Raw genomic sequence first — 25,459 nt, forward strand, 5'->3', positions numbered from 1 at the left:
GAATTTTTGGAGTTAGTCTGGGCTTCAGCCTTTTATATAAAACACACCATATTGTGGAGACCAAGCTGCTTACGCAATCTGTTAATTCAGGTGTTAATCGGTCTGGAAGCATCTTCATAAAGACACTCAGAATAATGTTGGAATAAAAAATCTGGGCACACAAACTTTCAAGGTCCAGCTTTTCAAAAAACCAATTTCAACTTTTCTAACTTTTTTTTTTCTATTCCCAGAACACTTCAGGCATGCCCTTGTGTATCATTGTGACGACTGTAGCAATTAACGATATCAGTTGCTCAAAAGAGAAAAAGATATCATAATATTCTTGTGCTAATCTTTACATTGCACAATTAAAAACATGTGCTTAGGCGCATTCCAGGCATGAATGTAAGTAAGTGCAGCCTTTAAGAGAACAAAATGCAAGAATATTGAAAATTCCTGTCCTTTAATTCAGTTTCCTTTAACGAACATTTCTAAGATAATAATCACAAACATGAGAATAAATTAAAGGCACACAAAATGATCATAAAACCATATTTATAACAGCAATGCAAATTATAAAATGTTTAATAATATAGGAATGATTAGATATAGTATGTCATGCCTTGTCAACCAACTAGAATTAATGCTTAAATCGTGTTTACAAGTAGCTCATAACATAAAATGTGATAATATTAAGTTAAAGATGTACTATAATTATAAAACACATAGTAAAAGACTTAAAATGTCGCAGCAGACAACTTGGTGCATGGAGACGATAATAACACGCGTGGACTACTGACTGGTGGTCAAGAGCCAAAGTTTATTAACAGCACCAGACTTTTAAAGGACGATTGTGACGTAGGCATCCAGGGAGGAGTGCCTTGAGCCATTTATATCTCAGCAACAAGGGACAGTTCCCCAAAATACAGCTAGTTCTTCTAGCCGGTACTTTATCTAAATCTGTGAACCAGGATGTTTCCTGCTCATTCATCTCGTTATCAATTGCTCCTCGTGCCTTCAGAGGTGATTCAACTGACCGTGTCTCCCAAAATAGCAAAGATTCTGAATGTCCTTCTACATTAAAATATATGCCCTTCCAATATCTATAGATGATAACTACTGTCCTGTGTAAGTCTTCATTTTTTTTCTGTTTATTTTTTTCACACTTTATTATTATTGCTATCATTTTATGATACAGTTCCATATTCCCTTAACCTCTCCCCAATTCCCCCCCCCCAGTTCCTTTATATCATTACTAACATATAGTTCTTCATACTCAGTCATATGTTCATCATTGCGGGCATGGACAATGGCAGAGAGTCCAGAATCCTATTGTCAAAATATAATATAAACAGTTTCACTGTAAGTCCATCTTTGTCTGGAAACAGAAATGCATACCACACTGCATCCTCACATCTGGTTGTTAGTCTCCATTACATAACTACTGTACATTCCCTTAAATGAGAAGTCATAATACAAAATCAACAATAGAAAGAAAAATAGAAATTTACAATGCCATGAAGTTAAATGACATGTTACTAGATAAGATAGTCTCCATTACACAACTACTATACCTTCCGTTAAATGAAGAGCCACAAAACAAAATCAACATCTGAGAGAAGAAAGAAATTAACAACACCAAAAGTGTTAATTCAACAGTTCAACTCAGCTCAACTCCCTTTTCTCCTGTGACTTTTTACATTTTAAGTTTACAGGCTACTATAAAGATAGCTTAAAATACCCAACACTCCTTTTACAGATTGTTTTAACCATACCAATGCTATCATTCTCTAATAACTCCTCTGGGAAAACTTTTGAGCTGTCTTCTGTGAGCAGGCATTTTACAAGAGGCCTTACTCACCAAGTGTGAGGTAGCTTTAAGATCTTTGCTTCATTATGATTGATCCATGAACTGGGTGCTTTGACATGAATGTATGTGAGGATATAAAACATATGTTGGAGATATAGAATAGTAAATATTCAGTGCTCAAATAGTGACTTATAATAATGGAGAGTAACAGATATTAAAAACAGAAAAAAATGGTTGCACCAGGTAAATCAATGTCTTTGCCATTAGTTTTGCATTAATAGTCTACTGAACACAAATGTGTTAAAACAGCAATAGTTAGTGGTATGAGCCCTTCCTTTCTAACACTTCTGGACTGTGTTTGGAAGGAGACAAGGCAATTGATTTATAGTGAACGAAAAGAGATGTTCTGACAAGCCCAGAAGCCTATTCACTTGACAGAGGGAAGGAAAAATCAGAAATCTAATCACGAATCTAAAGTTATTCCACCTTAAACGTAAATGTAGACATCGATCTCATGACATTTTAGGCAGAATTCTCCATAAATCTACCTTGGGAAAACCCAGGGTCATTCTGGGCCCCCAGATCAGTGCTGCTTCTTGGTGCTGCAATGGTGCCTACCCTTCTCTACTGCTCTTCCTAACCTTGCCCCAGATTGTGTCATCTAAAAAAAAAAGTTATAAAATTAGCTGGTTAAGACCAGTGAGCTGTTGAAAAAGTATATAATAATCTAATAATAGTAAGATTAAAACACTGAATGTCTCTTCACACACCTCATTTTGTGCCCAAGAGAAATTTATTATCAACTGGTCCTTCTCTTTTTTTGATATCCTTGCCTTAAACAGCACTGTGTACTTCCTTTTCGACAATATTTAAACATCTTTTATTCTTCCAAGAAAATCTGTTAGTGTGCCAGAAACATGTGTGACCCAAGGTGGGATCCCAAAGAGCATATGCAGAAGCCATGGAGTCTGAAAACAGGGGAGAGATTTTGTGTGAAGTTGCTCATTGCAAGCTGAAGATGTACTTTTGAATTTGAGGCAACTGTTGAACTCTGATTCAATTGAAAGTGAATGCTTTTGAATCATGTTTCAGTTTAATTAAAGCCAAACTCACTCAGATCACAAGTTTTATCCTTTGGTTTTACATATCTCCCCAAAACTACCAAATACCTCCAGGCTGTGTGCCCTAGATATTGAGATAGTGCCATCCATATTGTATTTTGAAAACCTATGTTCTAGAACGTGCACTATCCACTGTGTTAACCAGTAACATCAGTGACAAAGATCTCCTTGAGGATAGACCCAATGCTACAGCTATTTTCTTACAAACTCCTTTAATTGCACTTGAACATTGAAAAAGAAAACAAGTGAAAAACCACAATTATGTCTTCTAAATTCAGATTTTTACTTTCAGCTTCCTGTTTCTATGGCAATAAAAGCAATATTCTTGTAACTCATCAAAAATGCATTTCATTCATACCGTACTTAAATTTCAGGACTGTTAGCGAGTTCAACGTGTGCAAACATTTAACACAGGGCCTAGACAAAGAAATACATAATGAATATTAATACTATTGACATTATAATTTCTATAATTCACCAAAGATTCACTGGACTTTTGTATATACTGCATACTGTTTTAGATAGTGTCAGAGCAAAAGAGAAAACTGAATTGCATGTACTCCCATGCACTTATAATCTTTTGTTGACTATCAGGAGTAAAAAGTAAAAAGTAAGAAGGCAGATTGAGAGTCAATACCATGAAATGCAGTCACTACAGAATAAAAGATGCTTGGGAGGGATGTTTATATATTAGTTAAGATATAACTTGTCATGGTCACATCACAAATCTGAGTGCCTGAATTACAATCCTGACTCCTGATAATAGACATGCCCTGAGTCAGTAGGTAATGGCTCAGGTGCCTAGGTCCTGGCCACACACCCACATTGCAAGGCCAAGATGGCAGGAGACCCAGGAAGCTACAGGCTTCTACTTTGTCCAGCCAAGTTTTTTGGTGAAATGGATTGGTTCTCTGTCTCTCAAACAAACAAAAACAACTAACATTTTTAAAAACGCTGATTTTGGGGGCCCAGTACAATAGCCTAGAGGCTAAATCCTTGCCTTGCATTCACTGGGATCCCATTAGAGCACTGGTTGGTGCCCCATCCAATCTACTTCCCATCCATATCTCTGCTTGTGTCCTGGGAAAGCAGTAGAGAGAGGATAGCCCAAAGTCTTGGGAGCCTGCATCCACGTGGAAGAACCAGAGGAGCCTCCTGCCTCCTGGATTTGAATCAGCTCAACTCTGGCCATTGTGGCCATTTGGAGAGTGAGCCAGAGGATGGAGGATTTTTCTCTCTGTATCTCTTTCTCTCTATATATATTTGCCTTTCCAATAAAAAAATAAATCTTTTAAAAACTGATGTTTTAATAACATCATGGTTAATATTTACTAAGACTTTAGCTCCATTGCAAGCTCTGCATTCATTACTGTCTGCATTATCTAATACAAGTTTTATAATGGTCCTTCAAATAGATTACATGGTAATTTGCTGCAGGACCAACAGTTGGGGGAGCAGGCATTTACCTTAATACTGGGCTGGTGGTAGGCAAGGACCTTTCTCATCAGTGTGGCTCAAAGTGCATTATTAACAATGAGATGGACTTATGACATGTTCATTTGGGATCCATTGAATGCATCTGCAATGTGTATGCCCCCGAGTAAGGTTTTGTGAGGCCGTGGTTCTTCAGTTGAGATGGAAGGCCCTGGGGTTGGGGTTACCTAAGTCCACCGGAGTCAATAATGATTGGTCTTTCTATGTTCTGCACTAATAATGTTAAATCCATTTTAGTGTATAATTGATGCGATTCTCCTGCTATTGAAATTAATTTGAACCAGATGCCCAGACTTAATATTTCCAATGCTTGCTTCATTAGGCCTTATGTTCAACATATTCACTCTCTGCCTTGAGAATTTCAGTTGAAATAAGTGAATTGCTTTAATACTCCTTCAGCATTTAAATTGCGATTTGACAATATTTATCTTTTGATAACTGCATAAAAAGATATAGAATCATTAAATATGAATTTTAAATAGATTATATCATTACACCGTCATTGAGCCATCAATTCTAGTTGGATCTATGTTCCAGTCATTGCTTGTACTTATGACCTCTGGGGTGGGGAAGCAACATGAGTTATTATGACAACTGTCACAAGAGGTTTGTTGTGGTTTGTTGTTTACACGACCTGTAACACAGGTTTTTTGATATGCTCTAGTTTCAAGTTTCGTAACATTCTGTTTTTTTTTTCTTTCTTGAATAGGCACAAAATTCAAATTCTGTTTTTAGTTCAGACTGCTTTTGGGTCATTTGATGTGTCACATTTTTTGAATCTGAAGTATTAGTGTTAATTTTCAGGCTACTCAAGTTTTAGAAGTTATATTCCACATATAATTCACAATAAACATACATACAGAATCTGACATGTTAGATTGATCTAAACCATATGTTCTAAACCATATGATCTAAACCCATGTTGTGCATAATCATGTTATGATGTTACTCTGTGATGAAAATGCCTCTCACATCCCAACTTAATACATAACAATATTTTTCAGTTATATTCCTACTTTGGGGAGAATAGTAAGTGGAAAAAGAATTAAACTTTTTGAGTGCTCTGAGTATCTAAGTACTTTACTTTTATTATCTCATTTAATCTCCAACATAACCAGTTCTCTAAGATATTTGCAACTCTCTCCACCCTTTAGATAATGGCACAGAGACACAGTGAGGCTAGATAACTGGTTGAAGATCTCAGTGGCAGTCAAGGAGCAGAGTTAAAAAATCTGCGTCATCCTGCTGTGGGCATGTGTTTTCAATCACTAACAGGGAGTTTCCCATGAGAGAACTGTATGTTTATTTTATGGAAGTGATTTTGCTTGATTGGACCCCTAAAGGTCATTCTGTGAAACATTTAGATTCTAATTCAGCTATTATGTTTGTACATGTCATCTCCACTGCACATCTCCAGCAAAATCAAACCCATATTTTATTCACAGTTTCTATTAATTAATAATTTGACATTAGAGATACATTATTGTGATATCAATAGCTACTCATTTCTAAGATATGATATCTTATTTGATTACATAATATGCTTAAGCTAATGACTCACCCAGTCTCAATGATCTTACTGAATTCCACTGGTGGTGGGGCGGTGAAATTTTCAACTAAAAAAAATATAATAATAAAGTGATTTCTCAGTTACTGCTTCCATGTGCTTTTGCTCTTCAGATTTCAAACTTTAGTTTTCCTGCAGGGGGTTTCCCATGAGTCTCTGGGGCAAGCCATGGGATAGGGATTCGCTCAGCTGATGACTGTTTGCTTGATGGATGGACTCTAAAAGCCCAATGCTGCAGCTCTGATAGTGACCATGTTGAGGTTGTCTGGTGCTCCGGTTCCTGCTCTGTGCTCAGCCAGCACTTTGCCTGAGTTGCTAGAATCACTTTGCTTCCCCTGTATCCTCCTCTTCCATCTGATTTCCTCTCTTTGAATGTGAATGCTGGGGAAGGAGACCTAATGTGGGGAAAAAAAGGGGTGAGACAGGAAGTGAGTACTCTAAAGCAATCAGTATTTTGAATTGGACTTGTAACACTTCCAGTGAGTTTGACTATTTTAAAATTGCAATTTCTATTTGTTTTCAAGTTCAGTAGTCTCTTTATTTAGCTTCTTTTTTCCCCCAATATCAGAATGCTCCATTCCTGATATTTTGACAAGTGCAGGATACAAATTTTTCTCAAAAGGGTTATCCAATGCCTAAAATTATCAACAATGGAATGATGGTGTAGGGTTTATGACATTCTAACCTTATCTCTCTCATTTCACCCTTATTCCTATGATCTGAACACTTGATTTCCAGGCTTTTTGTAAAATGCTGTCCTATCAGTTAACTGAATATAAATTAATGCAATCAAATGATATTTAATAATCATCCACTGAGAATATCCTATGTTTGAGACTCAAGGACCTCTGATCAAAGAATTAAAGAAGCATTTGAATGAATACAAATATAATATATACATATAAAATTATACATTTAATGCATAGAAGTGGGTCAAAGAAAATAATTAGATTTATTCATAGAATATCAAAAGCTGCTGGGAAGAATTTACTTACTTCCAAAGAGGAAAAATAGTATGTTTCTAGGTTGACAATTGTATTGACCAGGGTTGTCTAGAAAACCGGAATGAATGGAAGAAATGTAGTAAGCAAACTGACAGGGCAGTTGTGGTACTAAAACCTTCTGACGGATTCTTAAATTTGAAGACCAGGAAAGTTGGCCACACAAATCAGTCAAACCTGGAGGTTTTGAAATGAGGGATTTCTGATGTCTGAAATCAGATGAAGCGGTCAGCTCAAGCAGGCAGTGCATTCACCCTTCCTCTGGCATTCTGTTCTGTTTGGGCCCTCAACACATTGATGAGACAAGCTACTTTGCTCAGTCTCCTCATTCAAAATTGAATCTATTCTGGGAACAAGTTCAAAAAATATGCTTTGTCATCTCTCTGGATCCCTTTTTATTCAGTTATGTTAGCACTTAAAATTCCCCATCACAATAAACATAGCTGCGGTTGGATCACTGACATTTCGCCCTAAGGGACAGATGCCCAATTGCAGGAATACTTGGAACTCTTCAGGTGATACAAGTATTTGGGAAACTAGGAGCTAAAGTCAAAGCTTTCAGGAGCTGACACTGCCAAGGTTTTTATTAGAACATGGGACATTCATGATGTTCTTTAATGAAGGGGACAGACACAGTCAATGTTGATTTTGTTCTGTTCACTGCAACTTCTGTGCAGGAAGCACTCCAGAGGATTAGGGGTAAAGGAAAGGGAAGGGCGGTGAAGGTACAATGAACAAAGTGATGTGATCGTGAAACAAAGAGGAAATGATGGCTTCAGGAGCTATTGAGTAGTTGGACTGGGAAGGGCTGTTGATGGGACCCAAGAAAGCTGGTTGCATGAAGTTGAAGGTATTTGCTTGGAGGGGGCTACGTAGTCATTAACCGAACATATTCAGTACAGACTACAGGTGCAGTGATTGTGATGGTGGGAGCAGTGAAAGGTGACATTAGTTTGAGATTGTTTTGTTGGAGATGCCTCTTGAGATAATAGGAATAAATGCCAAGTGTTTACTCACTCAAGGTTGAAAGGCTGTGGAGGCTTTCCTCAAACATCTAATGAACAGTCTGCCAGAATAATTTCAGGCAGGAGCTGAAGTGCTCAATAGGGTAACTGTTCAATGTGTAAGAGGGATAAGAGGGTACGGCAATTATCAAGCTGGATGCCTACATTTCCAGCTTTGCTTTATGGTTAAAAAAATGAAATTTTCATTTGGAAAACTCCAATAATATAGTTGCAAGACTCTGGTAATATCTTTATGGGTTCTATCCAGAGATTTTACAGCCATTGTTAAGCAAAGCAAGGTCACATGATTAGTAAGTTGTTCCTCTATTACATAGAGAGGCATTGACCTCAAAGTGTGAGCTCATGTTTCTTATTCTCTTGAGAATGTGAGTTTCTCAGTGTAGCAAACACATCTATCTATCTATCTATCTATCTATCTATCTATCTATCTATCTATCTATCTTGATTACTGTTGTACATTGAGCATTGTAGCAAATCAAAGAGATGTTAGTTGTTGTGGCTTCTCCCAATGGATGAATAATGTCATTTGTGAGACAAGATGGACATATAAAAGTCTAAGTAGCACTGTAAACTCTACGGGCTTTCACAGGAGTTAAATAGGGAGTCCGATTGCTATTCTAGAACTTGTCTTGGGAAGACCTAATAGGAACTTGTGCTGGAGCCATGCTGCATGCTCAGCAATGCTTGTCAATTCCCGTAAACACCTCATGCACTGTGCAAGCCCTGAGTGACATGTATTCTCCTGAAGAGTAAAGTGGACAGAAGTATGATGAAAGAGTAACATGAAACAGGGATGCTTGGGAGAGAACGGAAGCCTCGGACATGGAAGTGGTAAGTCACAACCAAGGTGGATAGATACTTACCAGTCCTTCAACCCAAAGACATTCAGAAATATTTGAGTGGTATCTGTCTTTTTCTCTTTCACTACTATTAGTCAAATAATGTTACAGGGAAAAGGTGCATGACGTATAAATCATTACCCAAGTGACTAGTTTATGACAGTTGTCATAAATGGCATGAAGAAACACAGGAGAGTCAGATTTCATACATCTTCCCAGGGGGGTCAAAGTGCTGATTACACAAAGAATGACTTTTCTTTTTGAAAATGTGTTTATTTTTATTGGAAGGGCAGATTTGCAGAAAGAAGGAAAGACATAGAGAAATATCTTCTGTCTGTTGATTCACTCCCCCAAGTGGCTGCAATCACCAGGGCTGAGCCATTTCAAAGCCAGGAGCTTCTTCTGGGTCTCCAGTGTGGGTGCAGGGTCCCAAGGCTTTGTGCTGTCCTTAAGTGCTTTCCCAGGCCACAAGCAGGTTGCTGGATGGAAATTGTAGCAGCTGGGACATGAATCAGTTTTCTTAGGGGATCCCAGTGCATGCAAGGTGATGATGTATCTGCTGAGCCATCCTGCCTGGCCCAAAGAATGACTTTTAAATAGGAATCTGAATTGCAGGTATCAGAACACTATGATTGCAGTGGGGAAAGAAATAAAAAGCAGTTATGATCAACATACCTGAAACAAAAAAGGTACACAATGCACAGAAGGAATCAAAAACCAAAAAACAGCTACCCAGGATGACCACACCACAGAGCACAGGGCAGGTCTTCAGAGTTTAGTTGGCAGAGTTCATGGGCTTTGCTGTGGTTTTTAACACATGGAGGGTAAAGCGACAGCTCATACACGACGAGATAGACACAAAAAGAACAGCACTAATAGTGATTGGGAAGGAAACTGGGCAGAAGTTGAGTGTCTCCATAACTGAATTTTCTGTGAATTCTTAATATCATCCAAATGAATGTAAACACTTTGAGATTCTTCAGCATCCTGACTTGACATACAAGTAAGACCACTCACAGTTCCAGGTTCAATGCTGTAGGAAATTCACTGACTGGTCCACCAAGCTTGCAGTGAAATCCAGGCAGCAGAACTTTCGGATGCCTTCTGCCCTTCTGAAGCCTACCTCTCTTGCCCCTTGTCTCACCTCTCCCCTCCCCTTCACGCCTGCCCCACCAACCTGGCACACACACAGATGCCCACCTTCTTCCCAGCCCTGACCTCCCTGCTGCATTGCAGAGATGTCTTTAGCTTCCACATCCCCAGATGGATTCTGCTCTGATGAGAAACCTGGGGAAGAGTTTTTGTGAGGCAGATGGTAGCAGGACACTTTTAACAAAGATGAAATAAAAAAACGTTAGCAGACACAGAAGAAGGAGCCACCCTAGACGCCCAGGATAGGGCATGAGGATAACTAGAAGGTGTTGACAGCCTACAGGAAGCCATGTCCTGGTGTTTTTGTGTCCTCTTTTCCACTGCTGGCTAAAGTCCCCACAGACACAACTTCAGCTCTGCTTGCTCTCCTGGTAGCCTGCTTTTCCATCTTGTGTTTCTGTGCCTGCAACTCCTTTGGCACTGACAATGGGATTAATCACAGTTAAGAAACAGAAAAGATGACTACATTTCTGGAATAAATGTGTGAGTTTAAAAGGACTGACTAGTGGGTGTGCACCCCAAGATCCCTCTTGTCCAACTTGTAGTTGGGTGTAGTGCTGTCTCTGCTTGTTTGGACTCATTGGATTAGCACACTGATTTTCTCTCCAGCACCCAATTACACATGCACTGTCAATGACCTTGGTGCCCCAGCAGTAAGGATGAGTGTGTGGTGGGGTCTTTATAGGATATGAAGATATCTTCCCTGTGTATTTGCCAGGGAAAGACCTGACATCCCAGAGGAGTGCCTCAGCTGACCCCTTCTTCAGACAGCTATTCTAATGCAACCCCTCACTCTGCATTTACACTGGGAAGCAAGTGGTAGAATAAAGAATGTTCCATTCTGGTTTAGCTTTCAAATGTGATTTTCTTAGGCCTGTATTGTGGCGTGTGGGGCAAAGCTTCTTATTACAATCTCTTCTGGGCTCTGCTTCATGTCCAGGCTGCTCCATTTCCAATCCAGCTCTCCTGGAAAAGCAGTGAGATGGCTCTGGTGCTTGGGTCCCTGCATCTGCATGGGAGACTCACAGGCCGCTCCTGACTACAACCTGACCCAGTGCTTGCTGTTGTATCCACTTGGTGAGAGACTAAGCACATGGAAGATCTCTCTCTTCTGTCTCTTTATAACTTTGACTTTCTAATAAATTAATAAATCTTAAATGCAATGTGCCTTCCTTTGCTTTGTTGTGGGGTGTATGAAATATTTGTATTTAATGAAATAACAGCCCTGTCTTGCGTTGAACTTTCCAACATTCGCTTTGTTCTCAACACCAGAAAGTCATTCATTATCTCTCCTTTTAGAACATATTTTGTTCCTCTTCTAAGGGGTGGGAGATAATCAGGCACTTTACCACATGTCCTGCTGGATTGTCAGTATATAAGAAAAACAGCAGTACTTGTAGAAACAGGTAAAAGAAAATAACACATTTTAGTATCTCTGTAGGTCACCCATTTCAGAGGTATTGGAAATAAGAAAGATGGCAGGAAAAATGCCATCATGAAGACAATATTTTGGTGTAGGGTTTAAGCCAAAGCCTTTAACACCAGCATCACACATAATGTAATTTAAGTTCAGGCCACTTTATTTCTGTTCCAGCTCCCTGCCAATGTACCTGGGGAAGCATTAAAAGACATACTATGGGCTTTGGGTCCCTGCCAGCCATGTGAGAGACCCAGATTGTGTTACAGACTCCTGGCTTTCAACTGGGCCTTCCAATTGTAAGCATGTAAGGAGCGACCTAAATGAAGGAATATCTTTACTTTGTTTATCTCTCCTTAATAAATCAGTCTTCAAAAGCAACAAAAGAGATATCACTTTTATTAAGTCCTGACAAAATAGATAACTGCAGTATGGGTTTGGAAAGGTGGAAATCTCATGCATAGAGGGCTGATAGCAAGAGCTATTACAACAGACTACCAGGAGCTGGTGCAGGGCCTGTCATGCTGCATCCTGTATGGGCTCATGTTGTTACACATCTGATCCAGTGCCCTCTGGGCATGCCTGGGAGGGCAGCGGAAGACAGGACAAGTGCTTGTGTCCCTGCACCCAGGTGGGACTCCTGGAAAAGGTTCCCGACTCCTGGCTTTGGACTCGTCCAGTTCTGGATATTCTGAGGATGGACCCTCACATCGAAGATATTTCTGTCTGTCTGTCTCTCTCAAATAAATGAATAAATCTTAAAAAAAATGCCTACACATCTGGATACATCCAAGATGGCCTCCCAATGAAATTGTTAAATATATCCTGACAACAGGATACTGAACACTGTACTATTATCCATATCTACAACATCAGGTTACACCTAAATAATGGAATTATGGACTTATGACTGTTCATGAAGGACTATACTTTATAATAATAAGGGGGAAATCAGAGTGGAGGGGAGGGGACTTAAGGAGGAGAGGGGGAAAATCCCAGAGCCTATAGAACTGCATCATAAAAATAAATAGATGTAACATTTCTGAAGAAGTCTAATAAAAATGAAGTCTAGCAAAAGCACAGCACTGCACCAGACCACTACAACATCACACAAAAACAAACAAAACAAACAAAAAAGACATCTGGCTAACAATTGACTGTTTATCCTGGGACTCAGGCCAGCGTTGACATTGATCCTTGTAAGCAAGGATTCATCGTTCATCGTTCATTATAAAACCTCCCCATTAGTCAGGCCTTCAAAACCATCCCTCTACACTGTCTCCTTTGAATATGTTCATCACTGCCACTACATGAGTATCCCATGTTATAATATCACATTTTTACTCCAGATATAAATCACTATGCTAGTGTATAATCAAGAGTTAAATTTGAATTATGACATCTGTTTATATAAGTTAAAATAACTGAAGAGACCATGACAATTAAGAATATTTGTTTCATTTTCTAAAAAAGATTTATTCATTTACTTGAAAGGTAGAGCTAGAGAGGAAGCAGAGAACCTCCATCTTCTGGTTCACTGGTTTACTCCCCAAATGGCTACTACAACGGCTAGAGCAGGGCAGTCTCAAGCCAGGAGCCAGGGGCCTCCCCTGGGACTTCCATGTGTCTGCAAGGTCCTAAGGACTCACGCCATCCTCCAGTGTGCCCAGGAAAGCCAACAGGGAGCTGGATCAGAAATGGAGCACCACAAGTTTGCAGGATTCATCTCTGCCAATGGCCAAGTTGGTTTCCACCATGGTTGGCAGTTTGGAGACCTGGTGTTTTGGACAGAGACATTCTGGCTGAGATCTGAAATGAAGAGGTATTTGTTCATGCAAGTCATTGGCCCCATTTTCCTTCATCACTTATTTTATTAATATCTCAAGTTGTTTTATTTAGCAACCTCCCCAATCCCTTCCTCCACCCCCCACCTCCGACTGCCCAACAGAACAAAACACTTTTATAGAATTTGAGACTATTAATACTAGAAATGAATCAAGGCTTAGGCATTTTTGCTGCATCTTCTAAACAGAAAGATTTCCTCCTCCCCAAATCCATTCAGATATTTTCTTATCCTTAATCTAATTTCTAATTATTTGCTTTTGTTTCTGGCTTCTAGACCCAGGAATATGTCGCTTGATTATTGCATGTGCATTTGCAGTGAAATTCCATTACAGTCAAAGCCGAGAGTCTCCTGACATTTGCTTGCTTCTGGACAATTTGATCAATCATTTGTCCTAAAATCAAAATTGAATAAAAGACAATAAAAAGATAGCACCAAGATTTGGATGGCTTTGTACATGTCAAATAGCAATCATTCAGGCACTAACAGACTTGCTTTCTGAAGGACAATGTGTTTTTTGGAGGGCAGTCATAGAAATCAGAGAATCACAGAAATTCAGGAAGAAGAGAACAGAGCCTGTCCCAAGTCACCACATGAGACCAACCACAGAATACTTTTGGCCCTGGAAATGTCTTGTGTGTAGATAGCCAGATTTTGAGACTGACACAAAATGCTAGAGGAGACTGTGGGCCCAAAGGTTGAAGAATGATTTAATAAGAGTGCAAAGGACTAGAACAACTACTATGGGGACACAGTGAACAAAACTGGGGATTATTAGGTTAGAGACAAGGTTGCATTGCTAGACAGGGAGCAGGTCACTAGGGAAGTTGCATAATCTCTTCTAGTTCAATCTGTAGTGGTTTTCTTATTTCTGAAGCTCTCTATGTATGTATTATTCTTTGGAGCACTTGGTCATATACCAGGTTTTGTTTGTTCCTTATATTTTTTAAGTATATCTTGCTTCACTATCAGATAATTTTGACCCATGTCCAAGAAATGTTAGCTGATTTTTTTTTTTTGACAATTCTCAACAACTTGTGGGCCACTGCTTCCAAAATGAACTTCTGGAAAGTAAGAGTAAGTACTTTTATTTCTGGTCTTTTGGTTACACACACCAGCTAGAACTTAGCTTAAACAGAAAAGTCTTCAACAAGGTCTTTGATTTCTGAACCAAATTTGCTTTCTGTAGTCCATGCTAAAACTGAGAGTAAACATATGCTAAGTGAATGGATCAGTAAATAAATGTACTCACCAAAGCTCTATCCATCATTAGTTTTTGAGTTTTTTTCTTTTAATTTCCTACCCATTATGCTTCCCCTTCCCTACAGAAAGGAAGAAAAGAGATCCATTTTCTAACTTAACTAATTATTCAGAAATCTAAGAGAATTTGCTATCATCTCTTATTATAATTCATGTCTTGATATCTACAGACACTTTCCCCTGTGACTTTCCAACAATCACTTACTAATGCTTACCTTCCATCCAGGGCCAGCCCATTCCACTTTCTTTGAACTTCTGCATATTTGACATTTTTAGACATACTTTGAGTCCTGCATTCTTCTGGATATCTTACTTTCCTAAGGCTACTATGAAAATGCTTTTTTTTTCTTGCTTTATCTTGATTTTGATTGCTTCCAAGGCTTTATTTATATCCTTAATATAGATTTTTGCAGAATTCTGGCTTTCAACTGCTTTTAGCCCTCTCTCTCTCTCTCTCTTTTTTATTTGCCTTTTGAACTTGCCTTAGCTTTTAGAGAAAAGACTTTAATAACTTTCACATTGAATATATATATATATATATGCAAATCTCCATGCCTGGGCTTTAGCTGACATTTCAAATGATCTGTCAATGGCATTGGGATTATCTGATCAAAGCCAGATTGTGGCTTGCATCACCTAATAGAACAAACATTCTTTAAAGCTTATGAACACTTTTTAGATAATTGCTGGTTTGTTGTACCCTGTCAGTTATTACACTGGACTACATTGAAAGTTCTAATAGCATCACCAGCCTTCAAATCAAATGTGGTTTTCTCTGACCTTTGAATCTTTACAATATTAGTTTTCTCTAATATGTGATTTTTTTCCCAGTAATCTAGCAAAAGTAGTCGGTACTGCTGGGCTAGAAGCCACCCTAATTAATGCATAGGTTCTTAATCTTATTTTTATAAAGTCATTGTTCATCATAGTAAGCTACGATAGGTACTCAAGCAATATTTACTAAATTAATTGGAATTGAATCTCCTTTGATTTCCTTTTCTTAATCATTTCTCTCCTGTAATTAGAGACTCATATTAAAAGAAGATGACATTTTATTGGATTTCTAATTCTTATTCTGTCTCAAATCTTAATTATGAGAAACACAATGCCTTGTAATCAATTAGGATATTAACAAAAGTTGTCAAGTTGACACAATATTTGATAATTCGGACTATATTAAAAACTATCACAATTAAAGCAAAAGCCATGTGGTATAGACACAATTTTAGCATTTATGGATTAAAGTGTTTCTGTGGTTGAATAACCATTTTAGTTCAATGTTTCCTCTTTGTTCAATGACTTTGTGCAAGCATGCCTTCAGGGCTGAGAGTTTTTACGCTGCTTCTAGGGCAATCTGGTTATTGTTAATGTAATTAGATATGGAAAAGTAATGTGCTTCAACAATTAAGACATTAAAGTCGTTTTGCTCTGTTTTATTTTATTGTTAGATAAGGTAATAAGACTTACAAAATTCTGATCATGGCCTAGTTTCATGGCAACATATTTTGAAAGAAAAATACTCACAGGAATGCATATTACGACTTGCTGCTCTGCAGACAAATACAGTATCTTGGGGAAGATCCTCCTTTCTGATCTGAGCCAACTTTAAACAGCCCAGAAAGGCTCATCACCCAAGGGCCAATGACCCATTCTGGTTTTGGAAGTGCTATGCCACATTGGACAGAATGAATCCTTCAAACATAAAGTTCAATAAAAATGAGGAGACATTCTACTGTATCGTTGGGGGACCACAGACAGGGAGCTCCAGGTCAGCCTTGGCTTTTTAATAGCACAAAGAATATTTTCCACCTTGTTGGGCAAAACAAAATCTTCAAATCTAAGCTAGAGATCAAAACTTAAGAAATAATGAGATTTCACATAAGTATTTTTGTGTTGTTTTATCTCATGAAAAATCTGTGTATCTGGCAAACATATGCACAGGAATGTGACTGGTGTGGCAGAGGTTTACCCCTTCGCCACTATCTTTCTCCTCATCTTCATAATGGAGTGAGCTCCATCAAGTATCCCACGGTTTCCATCTCATGGCTCCTACAGGCATTCAAGCTAATGACTCCTGGCTTACATTTGGCTCTAGAATTCCTCTGAAGTTACCACAGTACCTTAAGTAAAATCAAGATCATTATTCATAAGATTAGAAAAAGGAGCATGTAATAATACCCAACTAATCATACTTGAGTTAAAACAGGCAATTACTCATTGATATATTCAACCTAAGAATCCATGAAAGATTCTTAGGCTAACACATGTACGTATCATGGCTTAATATGAGCATCTTCAAAAAGATTTGAATGAAGAAATATGTCATCCCTTGGTAAATAAAGATAAATTAATTGGGAAGTCATATTTATCATATTTACAGGCAAAGATGAAGTGCAAGGTCTTCAGAGGCAGAATTCAGAACCGGAATTGTTGCTTTTACATATACTGTGTAAGCATCTGTGAGACCTTAAGGGAATTCTCTGAGAATCATAATTTGCCCCTCATCTATAAAATAGGGTTCAGTCCATTTACCTTATTGTAAGCATCACAAATCATATGTGTTTATTGATTCACACAAAGCTAGTCTAAAAAACTTTCATTCTCCTGATAATTATTGGCTTTTATAAAACTTTTAAATTTATTTGAGAGAGAGAGGAAGGGAGCGGTTTATCTATATCTATATAGAGAGAAAGCAGAGAAGAGGAGGGGAGGGAAAGAATACAGAGGGGAGGAGAGGAGAGGAGAGGAGAGGAGAGGAGAGGAGAGGAGAGGAGAGGAGAGGAGAGGAGAGGAGAGGAGAGGAGAGGAGACTGGTGAGGTGAGGCGAGGTGAGGAGAGGAGGAGAGGAGAGGAGAGGGGAGAGAGCACTTCTACCTGCTGATTTACTCTCAAAATGTCTGTAGCTTCTGGCAGGGTCATGTTGAAGCTAGGAGCCAGGGACTCAGTCTGAGTCTTATAAGCATGTGCCAGGAATAGAACAGTTGAGGACCTCTGTTATTAAGATCACAACTGGGCCTGGCGCCATGGCATAGCTGTTAAAGTCCTCACATAATGAATGCGTTGGGATCCCATATGGCCACCTGTTCTAATCCCGGCAGCCCCACTTCCCATCCAGCTCCCTGCTTGTTGCCTAGGAAAGTAGTCAAGGATGGCCCAAAGCCTTGGGACCCTGCACCACTGTGGGAGAACCCAACCCAGAGGAAGCTCCTGGCTCCTGGCTTCATATTGGCGCAGCACCGGCCATTGTGGTCACTTGGGGAGTGAATCATTGGACAGAAGATCTTCCTTTCTGTCTCTCCTCCTCTCTGTGTATCTGACTTTTCATAAAAATAAATAAACCTTAAAAAAAAAGTCACAAATAAATGCAGGAAATGGATCTTAATGTAATGGTACATTAATATATATATATTACTGTTAATGTATAATATATATTATATATTAATATATATATTTCATCTAAAATTCTATTGGAAACTAGGCAAGTAATAGAAAAAGTGTAAATACACCAGCAACTTAAAAATATACAAAAAATACCTTTTCAAAAACTGGGTTTAGAAGCTGTGATAGGAGCTGGTATTGTGTGATGGGTTAAGCTACTACCTTTGACACCAACATCAGAGACTGCTACTGGTTTGAGCCCTGGCTGCTCCACTTCCCATCCAGCTTAATGCTGTATTGTTCTAGGAGTGTAAGCTAGTGCAGACACTGTGGAAGTCAGTATGAAGCGTGCTAAGACAACTAAAATTCGATCTCTCTATGACCGAGCTATTTCACTTCTGGGAATATATCCAAAGGAAATGAAATCTGTATGTGAGAAAGTGAACTACAATCCTATATTGATAGCAGCAAAATCCACAACAGTGAATGCATGGAAACAGCCCAGATTTCTGTCAAAAGAGTAATGGATAAAAAGTTGTGTTACATCTACTCTGTGGAATATTACTCAGCCATTATAAAAAATGAAGTTCTACCATTTGCAGCAAAAAGATCCCAACCGAAGACCTTATACTCAATGAAGTAAGCCAATCCGCCAAAGAACAAATACCATATGTCCACTCTTCATGAAGAACACAAATAAATAGATATATACACAAACATGTGTACAGGTATGTTTTCACAGATGAGCTGTGGAATAGACGCTAATATATTGAGCAGTGAAGATATTGCAGCATGCCTCTTTGAAGTCAGCTTCTCTTTTCATGCCTTCAAGTACTCTCATAATTTTACATTCAGTGTTTTGATGGTGTCACTGAATTTTTATGCAGATTTCATAGCTTTACTCAATTCTTCTTCTACCTTTCTGAGTGTTTCAGCACTTTCATAGGAGGAATCTACCAATTTTTAGATTCTTCTGCTTTACTCATTCTATTATTGAGGTTTTACATTGAATTTTTAATTTGCTATATTATATTCTTCATTTTTAATAATTCAGTTTGATGTTTCAATGTTGCTATTTCTTGTGCAACATATTCCTTAAATTCATTGAATTCTGGTGTGTATTTCATTGTTTTTAAGGTATTACATACTTATTTTTGAAATTATCTGGCAATTCCTCATGACTTCATCGGTTAATTCTGCATTTGGCACCAGCTTTTGCTATTTTCTTGGGGAAGGCATTAGTAACCCCATTCATTGTGCCTGTGCTTATTTTGTCCTTGGCCATTGCAGCTGTCTTTAGTGGATTGTTCCCCTTGGGGTTGATTTTTAAGCTGTGTCATCCACACATCTGCGGATTTAGGTTACGGATCTCTTTCCTTGCCTGGTTCTCTGTTTACAGCATTTGCACCATTCCCTCCAGTGAATTTCAGTTCTGGGCTCTGGCGCTCTGCCTCTGCTGGAGCCTGTATAACCTCCATAGCCAGGGTTCCCAAGTTGCCATTCTTCGCCCCCTGTGATTACATATTGTGTCTGCACTCTGCCTGCTTAACTTTACTCCTGATTATTGTTCCACTGCTATGCAGGATTAGTGAGACCCCAGCTGACACTTAGCTAGATCACTGGACTTTCCATAGAGCCTCTTACATTGGATTTTTGCTTTCGTCTTCTTGCTGGAATCTGCTGGCAGTTAGGTCTGGACGCGACTAATGCCTATTTTGGATGGAATCTGTGGGATGTCAAGTCAGTATTAAATTCCTGGTGGGCACCGTGCAACGAGCTAAGCCAGAAGTGAGTTCTCCCCTGGCTTGGTGCACATGCAGCTCACTGTAGTTTGTCCTGCCTCCAAAGCCTTTGCAACAGAACTCAAAATGGCACCCTATGTGGCACCACGGGGGTTTGGGTTGTGAATCCCATCCTGTTCCCACTCCTCATCCACCTGGGCCCTGCCACTTAGCTTCTGCTTGTGGTCAGTTTTGTTTTCCTTTTAAATCAGTGGGATCTACATTTCAGTGGCCTTAGTTGCTGGTGATATCCCCTCTCCCCCTGACCACCAATAGAGCTCTGATCACCACTCTTCACTGCAGTATTGCTGTGTTGTCTCTTCTACTTCTCCGTGTTCATGGGTCACTAGATGCCCCTCTGACATTACCTGACTTCTCCCATTTCCCAGGATTGTGCCTTCTCTATTTCTCTTTGGATAATCCTTCTCCGTCATTTCCCATGTCCTCCCCTTACTTCTCCATCTTGCTCTCTCCCTATTGTATTTCAACTCCCTCTTATTTTCTGATTTATAAAACTAGACAGTGAAGGATGAAGAAACCAAGTGACTGTGAAGGTCTAATTGCACAATTGCCTTGTTTTCCAATAGGAACTTGCTAGGACAGATATAACAAGCTAGTACACAGTTTTCTGCTTCTTTATGGCTCTAAGGGTAACTTGTTGATGACTGAATTGCATTGTATTTGGTCCTGTCGTCAACAACTCAATTTCATTGTCTTTAGTCCTGTCCTTACTCTCTATTCCATATTTTAGAAGGAAATAAACTTTTCATATGCTTTACAATGTTTTTTTTTTTCTTTGAAAATGAGCTGTTGAAACTAGGACTTAATACAATTGTCTCCTTTTGAGCCCAGATCATGATAGATTATGACATTTCTGAGTCTTAATGTGACTCCTCTCAAGTTGATTTACAAAAACAGAAAGTGAATCCCTAAGGCCCTAGCTTTAGGCTTTTTGGTGAGTCTACAGACATGAGGGTTTTAATTTTCCCCAGCAAATGGCCCATAAATAAAGCATTGGATGGAAGAAAGGGCATTCTTTCAGACTTTGTAATCAGTGATGATCTTGTCTTAACTTTTTATGAAATTTTAAAAATATTTATTTACTTGAAAATTGGAGTTAGAGAAAGGGAAGGACATATAGAGAAACCTCCCTCCACTGGTTCAATTCCCAATGAGCGGCAGTGGCCAGGAGCCAGGAGCCCCTTTCAGTTCTCCTATGTGGCTGTCAGGGGCCAATCCTTGAGCTAATTTCTTTTCTTTTCTTTTTTTTAATATATCTTCATTTTTTTATTGTCAATAACATTGTATTATGTGAAACAGTTTTATAGGTGCTTGGATTTCCTCCGCTCCTCCCACAACCCTCCCCCCATGGTGCATAACCACAGTTCAAGTTCAGTTGAGATTCTTTCATTGCAAGCACATGCCCAACATTGAGTCCAGCATCTTATTGTCCTGATAACCTTTAATGGCTTCTTGGGAAGGCCTTCCCTGGTCTGAAGGCAAAGCTAATAGAGTAAAATCCTGGTCAGCTAAAAGCCCCAACAAAACATCAACAACAATATATAGTGTTATGGAATTGATTGACATAGTATTGAGTAAATCATATGTTAAAAATAATGCAAGTTCAAGTTTTCGAAACACATGTGTTGAGACAGTATCAATGACAGGATCAAAAAGATAATAAAAAAAATACAGGTTAAATTAAGGCAAACATGAGCTAAATTTCTAATGCTTTTGCAGACCATTATCTGGCAGCTGGATTAGAAGTGGCACAGCTGAAACTTGAACTGGAGTTGATCCAGATGGCAGTTCTACCCACTATGCTGCAATGCTGGGGTCTCTTTACACAGGTGTTAACTTTTCTTCTAGAGAATGAGCCACTCAATAGAAAAGATCCCCTCTTTTAAAAAATTTTAACCTTAACCAAATAGTCAATAAATACTTGATGGATACATACAAGAAGACAAACCCTAACATCTTCTGCCAGACCTTTGTGTGCAAGCCACAGTAGGAAGTCTAGAGGCTCATGCAAATGATTTCCCTTTGCCTTGTCAGCAACACTGTGATGCAACACTGTGACTGTGATAGCGTATGTATTTTTTGCACGTATATATGCATTTCAGAGGCAGAAGTGGGTCGAAAGAAAAGAAAGAAAGAAAGATAAAGAAAAGAGAGAAAGAGAAGGAAAAAAGAAAGAAAGAAAAAATATTTGTTAATTGATTTATCCTTCTAATGTGAACATTTTTTGAGTGGTTGAGCTGGGCCAAGTGAAGGAAGGAACCAGAGAATCAGTCCACACCTCCCCTGTGCTGGCACAGGACTAGTTGCTTGAGCCGCCACAACTCGTTCTCAGGGGGATGCCTCTACAGTTATTTGGGAGCAATAACGTATGGCAACCTTTATGGTAGACAGAATGGAGGTTCCTCAGAAACCTGAAAACAGAACTACCATATGACTTAGCCATCCCATTCCTGGAAATGTACCCAAAAGGAATGAAATCAGCAAAAGAAAGAATTCTCTGCAGCCACCACTGCCATTTTATTGCAGTTCAATTCACGATAGCTGAGATATGGAATCAATTCAAATGTTTGCCACCCCACAAAAACAATACAAACTTATTTTTCCATAGCAAAATGGATGCAACTGGAAACTATTATTCTTAGTGAAAAAAATCAGTCCCCAAAAGGCAAGGGTCATAGTTCTCTATTATTTGTGAGGAATAATGTATCGTGCACAAAAAATGAAATGTATTTGAGTGAAGCTGACCTTTCGAGATTTGATTATTTACAGCGCTTGTCTATACAAGGAGGAGCAGTATTTTTTCTCACATACTTCTTGTTGAAGTCTTTACTTAATGGATAGTTAAAATTATGTTTATAAAATCAATTGAAAATATACCATTATATATATAATATGTGTTATATATATTCACATACATATGAAGGAACATGTGTTATTGTGGGACTTGAATTCTCATGCTCCCATATGAAATGGAGTTATCGTAACTATTGGGGAAAATGCCTTCTCAGATTTTTGAAATTCTGATTTGGTTTCTGACATAATTAAGAGCTTGTCTATCTGAAAGAAGTAGTGCTTTAGAGTGGATTGATACTTTGTAAATGGCTTATTATACCCACTATAAAACCATTATAGATTTTGGTATCAGAGGGTTAAAGTGTCTAAAGATATCCATGGGTTCTTGGACAAATGAAAATGTGTTCTTGGTGTGACCCAGAAGAAGTCTGGACGCAGAGACAGACTGAGGCCATGAGACTGAGTTGGTGAGATGAGTAGGGATCCAAAAGGAAGATACTGATGCTGAGGGCTGTTAATCCTCCCACAAAACCCCCTTCCAAAAGCAAAAAGAAAGGCACCTCAGACTTCAATGCCTTCCCCTTGGGGAAAAAATAGGTGTTTTCCTTTGTTAATTTGGTTTGTCCTGTGTTCTCTTGTCTTGTGGCAAGGGCCACATTTGTGGTCCTGCAACATATATGCAACCATTGCTTCATGATTTTTTTTCAAATGTCTTAGTACTCTATAAGGGCATTTAATTACTAAAATGGCCTTTATTGCTTTGTTAAATCCAAAGTCATGAGCCTCGTCCAGCTGTATTCTACAGAAATTTTAAGTTCTTGCTGAAGACTTCTGCTTTGCCTGCTCAATTGGGAATGTTTCTTTTACTTCCCAGAAATGATCACAGAAAATCTAGCTTGCAGTCTTATTTTAAGTTGCTTATTTTCAAGTCATCTGAAAGTTGTTTCCTTTTTCCTCCCGCAGAAAAGCTCAAATACAACAAGGTTTTGCTATTCATAGCAAATGAAAAAGTGTGTATGTGTGTCTTGGAATAAAATTATGCACAATAAGTTTGGTTTGCTCTGGGGAAAAATATCAGTCTGGATTATTTACCTGACATGCATATGAAGATCTACTTATCAATTCTGATGGACAAAACACTATTAAGTAGATATGCTGACATACTATACCATGTTATCTACACCTCGATTTAAGTAGTTATCTGTTAAAAAAAAGTCATAAAAAAGGAAATCTAAAGGTTTAATTGCATGAAGAAAATCTTGTTGCTATAATTGTATGATAGAACACATACCTTACATAATTACCTTGCATCAAGGTATTTATGATGTATAATGATGTGTCAAAATTTTACATAAGCCTAATGCTTTTTGCACATGCTCACCACACACACACACACACACACACACACACACACACACACACACACACACACACACCTCTTGAGGCTTTTTGAGTGGCCAAGTGGCTTTCCTTTGTCTCATCACAGCTGTCCTCATTCATGTCTTCAGGATGTGTTATTAATATGCCTACCTTCTCCCTTTTTGGAGATGAGAAGCCTGCACAACTACCAGGGTGTTCCCTAGCCTCCTCTGTCGTTATGTATTGGCCCAGGCTGTTTGAAGGGAGATCAGATTGCATTTCGTGGAGCCAGTGTGCTGGCTTTTATACAAAGTGTCTCCCTGAGAAACCTGACAAATAATTCCTAAAAAATCATTTAATTCAAGACCTTAGCCCTTACTTTAAGTACATGATTATGTTGTTCTAGATTCGTTTTCATTTAAAAAAAAAGACCCACATTAATTATTTGCTTTTTTTCTTTTCCTCCCTGTTCATCTGCCCATGATAAAACGATATTTTTAAAGTAAGGAACCAAGAGAACAATATTTTAAAGTAAAAGAACCAAGAGAAAAACTGATTACAAATCATAATAAAAGAAAGAATGCCAAAAAGACAACTCTAAAAATCTCTGCTATCTGGCACGTATCTATTCTTTTTTTTTTTTTGAGTAATTTTTTTTTTTATTGTTGCTTACATTATATTATGTAGTACAGTTTTATAGGCGCTGGGGATCCCCCCCCCCAAGGAAGATAAACAATTGCACTAAGTGCAGAGTGAGTCTGCCAGGTGCTTATGGAAGAGAGAGGTGATCAAGAATGCTTCTGTGCCATCCCATATGCGCATGGATTCAGGGAATATTCTAGGAAGAAACAGAATAAAATAAAACTGAAAACGCATGATCTTGTGGCTAATATTGTGACACATCAGGCTAACATTTGCAACACTGGCATCCCAGAATGGTGGGAGTCCTTGCTGCTCCATTTCCTATCTCACCCCCTGTTAATGTAACAGGAAAGTTTACAAGGAAGGCCCAAGTCTTAGACCCTTGCACCCATGTCGGAGACACAGAGGAGCTTCAGGCTCCAGCTGTAGTCTGACTCAGACATGTCTGCCTTGGCAATTTAGTGAGTGAAACAGCAGATGGAAGACTGCTCTCTCATCCTGCATTTCACACAAATGAAACGAATCTTAAAGAAAACAAACAGAAAAAGGCCACACTACTGTAATGAGAACTTCCTTCAGATGAACATGAATTCTTTGTCATTTTGCAAGGACTTATGTGGAGTGATTTTGACCACTGTGACCAATATTGCTGTTACCCTCAAATGACTGAAGTGATTACTAATAGAAAATTAGTTGATTGAATGTATTTATTCAGGCATCCTTGTGACTTGAGTTCAATAAGGAACTCTTACGAGAAATGAGAATTCACAGCTTAGGAAATCTACTGAACATTTCACACATGTCATCCTGAGGATCCTTAAAACCACCTGCTAACTGAAAATTAGTCCGTCCCATGTGAATAGGCAAATGGAGAGTAGAATCCTTTGCCCCATAAAGCTGTGCTGATATGTAGTGGAGAAGGACAGCAAACTTAGGTCTCCTGCTGCAATTTGCCATTTTGGCTCCTGCTGTCACAC

This window comes from Ochotona curzoniae, unplaced genomic scaffold (assembly GCF_017591425.1).
Source record: "Ochotona curzoniae isolate NIBS_2020 unplaced genomic scaffold, NIBS_Ocur_1.0 scaffold_4683, whole genome shotgun sequence".
Classification (NCBI taxonomy): domain Eukaryota; kingdom Metazoa; phylum Chordata; class Mammalia; order Lagomorpha; family Ochotonidae; genus Ochotona; species Ochotona curzoniae.